Genomic DNA, 7,170 nt, shown 5'->3' with positions numbered 1-7,170 from the left:
CAAGTTGGGTAATCCATGCCCATCTTGTGCCTTCTAAGATTTCTGTGTCAGGCGTGTTTGCTTTTCTGGTAAGAATAGAAAGTCTTGAATCAGTAGAATTTAGAGCAACATGTCTTGTCAGCAAGATAGCTGAAGAGGCAGAAATGACTTAAGAATAATAAGGAGGAAGTGACTGTCCAGTTCTAATCATTTTATGGTCATTAAAAGGCCAAGGACGCAGCTGGGAATCTGGGTAGAGTGTGCTGAGGACCAGTCATCAAACCTATGAGTTGGTCACTAGGGCTGGCCCTCTCCATTGTAGGATCCCAGAGTCTCCTACATATCACCACAGCGCCCAGGGCTTGGGGCTCAGTGGGCTGTGGCAGCATCCAAAGCACTACCTTAGTATATCCCCAACCCCTGGTGAGATAGTGAGAGAGGCAGATAACTCAGCAAGAGTGACTGTCTGGAAGGGAGGGGGATCCCCAGTGCCACGAGGGTCCAGCAGGGGCAGTGGTGGCAATGGAATGGTAGATAGGACCTGCCGCATCCAGCAAGTGGTAAATCCTGCCACGTCCAGCATGGCTCTGGAGAATGTACCTGAGTGGGAATGGTGGGAGATTAAGAAAAGAAAGAAGACAAAGCTGGGATCAAGAGGTGCACTATCCACTGATGATGGAGTAGTGGCCCAGTTTTATTTTTGCAAGCTGCTTTTATACAAGAGCATACAATTGCTAACTAAAATAAGATTGTCCCCACCCAACCTACACACTCTGCTATAATCGTTTGCATTTCCATAGATTATCCCCATTCTTAGGAGGGTTCATAGAGATGAGGCAACCCTTGGTTGACCTCACAGATTGCAAGGACCTTGTTAGCTTGCAATCAGCTCTCCACAAGGACCCCTCGGAGTTAAAACCAGAAACGCCATGGGGTAAGTGGTGGCTCCTGGGACAGCACAAAACCTGCCCTTTTTCCTTAACATTCTCTGCCTTTTCTCCAGACAGTGTGACAGATTCAATACCTGTCCATCTCCCATCCCTACCTCTAGGCCTGGCCAAAGTTGGGGAATAGCATAAAGAAAAGGAGGAAATAGCCCCAACTCCACCCCTCTGACCATTCTTGTCTGATGAGAAGGACCTACTCATTGCTCTTAGAGAATTCCAAGGCAGGGACACAGGTACTGATTAATGAATCAATAAGGACTAGATAGATGTATTGGTAGGTCAACAAGCACTCTCCCACCTCTGGGCCTTTATACTTGCTGCTTCCTCTGCCTGAAATGTACTCCTTCAAGATATTCACATCTAAGACTCACCACCTCACTATTTTGAGGTCTGGGCTCAGATGTCACCTTATCAGAAGGACCTACCATGACCACCATATACATCTGAAATAACCCTTTCCTTTCTCTTTTCCCTTCTCCCCTTATCACCATCTCACACACACACACACACACACACACACACACACACATCCCCTCTCCCTCTGTAGTGCTGTAGTGTAAGTTCCAAGAGGCCAAAGACTTTGTGGTGTTCTCTAGTATGCCCCTAGTGCCTAGGATAGAGCCAGACATTTAGTAGGTGAATTAAATATTCATTGAATACATGAATCGGTTGATTGAATACCTAATGTAAGGAGGAGACAAGGGAAGTAAAATGTTAAATCAAGCTACATTCAGAGACTGCAATATGATAATCAGCCCAAGTCCAGACCAGGAGGAAACCTGCAGAACAAAGGAAGATTTCTGCTGGGATTGCTAACAAACCATTTACCCATACCATGAAAGGAAAATAGGAAAACAGTGTCTTTAAGTCGTGCCCCACACAAAATAAAATCTTTCATTCCCTATGGCTAAAACCATAGGAAACCTATGACTCAAAGGCTGAGAACTGCCAGCATGCCTTTCACACTGCATATTCTTACCTTTTCATGCTACATACTCTTATCTTTTCACATTGTATGCCCATACCATCAAAGGAAAATGGGTTAACAAAGTCTTTAAATTGTAATTCATCAACTAAGAATGATAAATGAACTGAATTCCACAAACTCTGGGGTCCTTCTCAGTGTCTTTTCTTCTGTCTCTCTCATTGTCATCATCTCTATATTTTCTCTGTCCCTCTTAGTCTGTTGCAGGTTCTCACTTGGCTCTGAGAGGAGACCATGCTCTGTCTATGGAGCATCACCCCTTCTCTAATAAACTTTCCTTTTGACTCTAACTCGTGTGCATTTGAATTCTTTGTTGTGTTCAGTCAAGAACCTTCTCAGTGCAGGACTACTTGAGAGAATTTGACCTGTCCTGCATCATACCTAAGAGGTACCTACCACTGTCCTGGGCAATAAAGGGACAAAGAAGAAAAAGGCAAAATATCTGTCAGTGGTAAAGTGCTTGAGTTTTAGGGTCGAAATCTTCCTCCACTTTACGTCTGCTCCCTCCCTGGCCTCCCCAGTTCAGGCCCACATCTTCTATCTCTCTATTTCCTCATACACCTGGTCCACTGTATTCTCATCCTCACGACTCTGGCTGCATCATCTCTAAAGTGTATGCCCATCTCTAAAGCCTCCTGCCTGGCCTCCCTGCCTCCATCTCACCCCTTCTGTCCCTTCATAGCTTCGAATCCCTTCTTTCCCAAGGCTTAGGAGAGTAGAGTTATCTGGCCCCTACCCACCTCTCACACCCTCAGCTCCAGTCACACTTTTCAGCTGAGGTCGTGGGCTGGAAGTTCCATCCCATCTTAGGGCTTCTGTTCTCTCTGTGTGTTCTCTCTGTGTGACAGGCCTTCCCTTGGGGTCTACTGGACCAGCTGTTGCCTCTTCAGGAGCCTCCCTTGACTTTCCCAGCCAGAGTATCACCCACACACATGTGCCCTTATTACCTTCGTATTTTCTTGATCATTAGCTGAATTTCTCTATTTGTCTGTTTCCTGAATTTTCTGTTTTCCTCTCTAAAATGCTATACTCTGGGTCTCTCTCTCTCTCCCTCCCTCCCAGTCCCAAGAATGGGGACTGGTCAATAGTTTGCTAAGTAATCAACCAGGCTTCAAATGCATTCTGGACAATTATTTCCCTTCTGTGAACCTGGGTTTTCTGTCAGGTAGGGAAACATACCCTTCTCGGTATTGTAAGGGTCTCATGAAACAGTGTGTGATAAGTGCTCAATAACTTATGATCTTGACCTTCCAGTGTCCCTGACCCCAGGGAACCTTAGATGGAAGAAGCTGGCTCCATCTCTGCTTTTAGGGAGCTTCAGTCTAAAGAGGCAGATTCTTGCCCTGGAGTTTTCTCCTTTGAGCAGGTTACAGGTCAGGGGCTCCTAGTCTGAGGGGCAAGGTGGGGCAGGCACACTCTGGAAACCCAGAGGTAATAACAGGGACTGTGCTGGGAGCCCGCCCCAAGTTTACTGCGCAGTCTCAATGCTGCTGACTAACCCTTCCTGCCCCCTTGCCGGCTTTCTGACCTCTCCAACTGTTGCCTGCTCTGTGGTCTTGGAGAGGGAGCAGCACCAGCTCCGTGGCCTCTTCCTCCCTCTCTCCCCTCTTCTGCCTGATGCTCTGCCTTCACCCACTGGGTCTGCCTCTTCTCCCAGCCCCTTCCTCATGATTTCATGATTACAGGCCAGTTCCATTCTCTTCCACACCAGGTATCCTGCCCTTTGCCTTCTGCCTTGAGCACCAGCCCTGCATTCCAAACTCTATGCAGAGGCGCCCTGTTGCAACACAGACTTTGTTTATCACATTCTAGTGGTATTGGGGAGTGGGGGCCGTCAAGGGGCTTTCCCTGCCCTACTATGTGGCTTGCCTCTGCCTGCCTTCCCTCTGAGTAGGTCTCAGGTGTGATGTTTACCCTGCATCTGCCTCAGCCAGCCCAAGGCACCAGCTTCTGATGAGGGAGGTAGGGAGGGGAACTGGCTGCATTTGGAGCAATGAATGAATGGAGTGGGAACTAGTTATCTTTCCTGAATGTCTCTAAATATCAGAACTCCCTCCAACATTTTTTGAAAGTGATGGGTAGTGATACAGATGGGACTTCTGAGGGTGTCTTTTCAGTGGGATCTCCACTTTCTAAAGTCATTGATCCTTGAGATAGTAGCCCTCCAGGGCATCAGGACCTGAGGGATTCCAGGAGGACTTTATAATTGCATGAGGGAGACTCCTAGCACCTTCTTTTTTGCAGGCATGGATACTGGATTTGTAGCACAGTCTGAGACACCCAGTCTCTTGGAAACGATTCCCTCCTAACCAAACACACCCAGGATGAGTAGACCAGTAGCCCATCCCCACTTCCCAAATAAGTCTCTGTTCTTCCCTAAACAGGTCACCCCACTGGGATCAAAGGGCCCAAGAAACAAAATTAGGCACCAGGAATTAGTGGGGAGCACAGAATGATGACAAGGGAAGTTAAATAATTTAGACAGGGCTTTGCTTCAGCTCTGGGAAAGCCAGGACATACTCCACCACCAATATTATTAGATTCAATGTCCAAGGAACCGGAGGAGTGGTAAGGAAGAGAAGATCTCTAGGGCAGGGGTCCCAAACCTCTGGGCCGTGGACCACTACCGTACAGGTCTGTGACCTGTTAGGAACCCGGCTGCACAGCAGCAGGTGAACGGCGGGCAAGTGAGCAAAGCTTCATCTGTCTTTGCAGCAGCTCTCTAGAGCTAGCCAGATGTACTCCATATATTAATAGATTCACCCCATTTGAAATTTTCTTTAGAAAACCCCACCTTTAGTACCTAGAATAGAAGATGAGAAAAAGGCAGAACTACGTAATCTTGTCTTACTTAAGTCTTTACAGGCCCTTCAAAGTGTACAGAAGGAGATTTGGTCTGGGGGTTCGTGCTGCCCACTCAGCCCCAGGGGACGGACTTCTCCGTCAGTTTCAGCCTGGGGACTCTGTGTGGATCCGGAAGTTCACTTCCAAGGGACTAGAACCCAAATGGAAAGGACCCTTCACTATCTACCTGACGACATCCACTGCAGTTAAAGTAGATGGCATCCCATCATGGATTCATCACTCCCACGTGAAGGCAGCACGAGAGTGGACAGCTCAGGAAGACGGGCCCTTAAAACTAAGACTCAAGCATACATAAGTATAACCCTTTGTTTCTTCCTTTTTATCTCTTTAGCCCAGGCATTCGACCAGCCACAACCAAAATCAGAAGGAGCATTAATAACTTTGCTAACGACAATACACAAGGTCTTAAATAAGACCACCCCAGACATAGGACAAGATTGCTGGTTGTTCCTAAACCCAAAAACTCCCTTACTATGTCGAGGTAGGAACTCCCTTAAACTTAACTGAGCTCAGCAGGCTAGAACTTCAGGTCGATTCACTAGCAGAAGTAGTCCTCCAAAATAGAAGAGGTTTAGATTATGTATGGCTCTAGGTGAAACCTGTTGCTTCTATGCTAATAACTCTGGAGTAATTAGAGAGAGCTGCTTGGCTATCGCCCATGGGAACATAGGTTATCACCCATGGGAACATAACATTCTAACAATAAGCTTTCTGCTTCTGTACCCCCGCTTCCACACCTGACCTGTGGGTTGACAGGTAGTGAATAGGAGAAAAATAGACCTTTGTGTTTAAGATAGAACGAGGAATGGGATTTAGGGCTTAAAAACCCTGTACCTCTACATTTCGGGGCTGCTTAATTTGGGGTCTGCGTACCACTGGCAGACCCAGCTGGCTGAATAAAGAGCATGTTTCCTATAACTCACTGATTTCTGGTGGTCCATGTGTCTTTCGAGGGCTGGCGGCTACAACACCCCTAGCCTCGCGCGATTTTTGTTCTGTGTAACTCTGGCCTGCTGGAGACCCACCCCAGCCCCTCCTGCCCAGACTCATGCCAGTTCTGCTGCAGCCCTCACCCCTATGGCATGATCTCTCACTTCTGGGTTCAGGTTACCCAGAGTGAATCCTTAGTTCAGATGAGCCAGGCTGCTCAGTTTAAAGGTGACCAGACAGGCTGAATGCTGGTTACTTTGGGACTATGGATCCAACCGGATCCAGATGAGCTGCGACAAAGGGCTGGGGGCAGGGTCATGTGGTATAAAACATGGCCTCCTGGGCAGCAGATGCTATGGGCAAGAAAGAGATGGCAATGAGGCAGGGGCTGTGCACCCAACAGAGAGCCCCTCTCTTGAGCTGTGGTGGCCCTAATCCTGAGCCTCTTGCCCTGAAGCATGACGGACCGTACTAAGTAACCATGACTCCGTGACTCAACTTCTTTCAAGCTACCAAGCCGACCACCTGTTTATCAGCTGGCATCACCTTGCTGACAAGGAGGGGACACTTCCTCCTCTCTTTCGACTGCCGGGAATGGCATTTTGTTTCGGACCCTTGTGAACTGATTCTGTTAGTACATTTAGAGAATTCTAAATGTGCCATTCTCCAGCTTCTGCATATTTTCTAGATATTTATGTGTTTCTCAAACTTTTTCTGCAAAAGATCTACCCCCACCCCATCTTTTTGTTTTATGGGACCTTGGTTCAGGGCCCTATTAACCATTCTTCTCTAAGCATGGCATGTGGGCATGATCCTTGTACTCCAGATCCTCCTGGGGTTTATTTTCTTTGTTATTTCCCCATTGGTATCCCTTCTTATGTGTTTGATATATATTCTTAACTATGTGTGTATCTGTGTGTGTGTGTGTGTTTGCTTTCCTAAGTGACATTGTGCTATAAATCTTGTTCTATTTTCTACTTTTCTTACCCAACAGAATAATTTAAGACCATCCCTGTTGATGTATGTATAGACCTAATTTAGTGTTTTACAAATGACTGTGTGGATTAAAAAGGGGGGTTCTGTGGAAAGTAATCTCACAGGGTGATCTGATCATAAACTCCTAACTGGGCAGGTCATGGTGGTAGTCATGCCCCGGGCCTAAAAGGCTTATCTTTGCCTTAAGCAAGCCCTGTCCATTGTTTCTGTGCATCTAGGTTAAAACACCTTTGAAATAAACTTTAGCCACATAATCTTGTTAACTATCCTGGAATCCAATCCCTGCCCTGCTTTCTCCCACCTGCATGTAACCTTCCTTATGTTCCCTTCTTAATTTCAAACGCATAAAAGAAACTGCGAAATTATTATTCTCCAGAGCATTTGAGATCTTGCTCCCAAGCACGTGTCATCAGTTTGGCTCAAATAAACTCATAAAAATTCTCTACAGGCTTGGACATTCTTATATTG

This window comes from Pteropus vampyrus, unplaced genomic scaffold (assembly GCF_000151845.1).
Source record: "Pteropus vampyrus isolate Shadow unplaced genomic scaffold, Pvam_2.0 Scaffold120, whole genome shotgun sequence".
NCBI classification, from domain to species: Eukaryota; Metazoa; Chordata; class Mammalia; order Chiroptera; family Pteropodidae; genus Pteropus; species Pteropus vampyrus.
The sequence above is the reverse complement of the archived record's forward strand: the minus strand, read 5'-3'. Positions refer to the sequence as shown.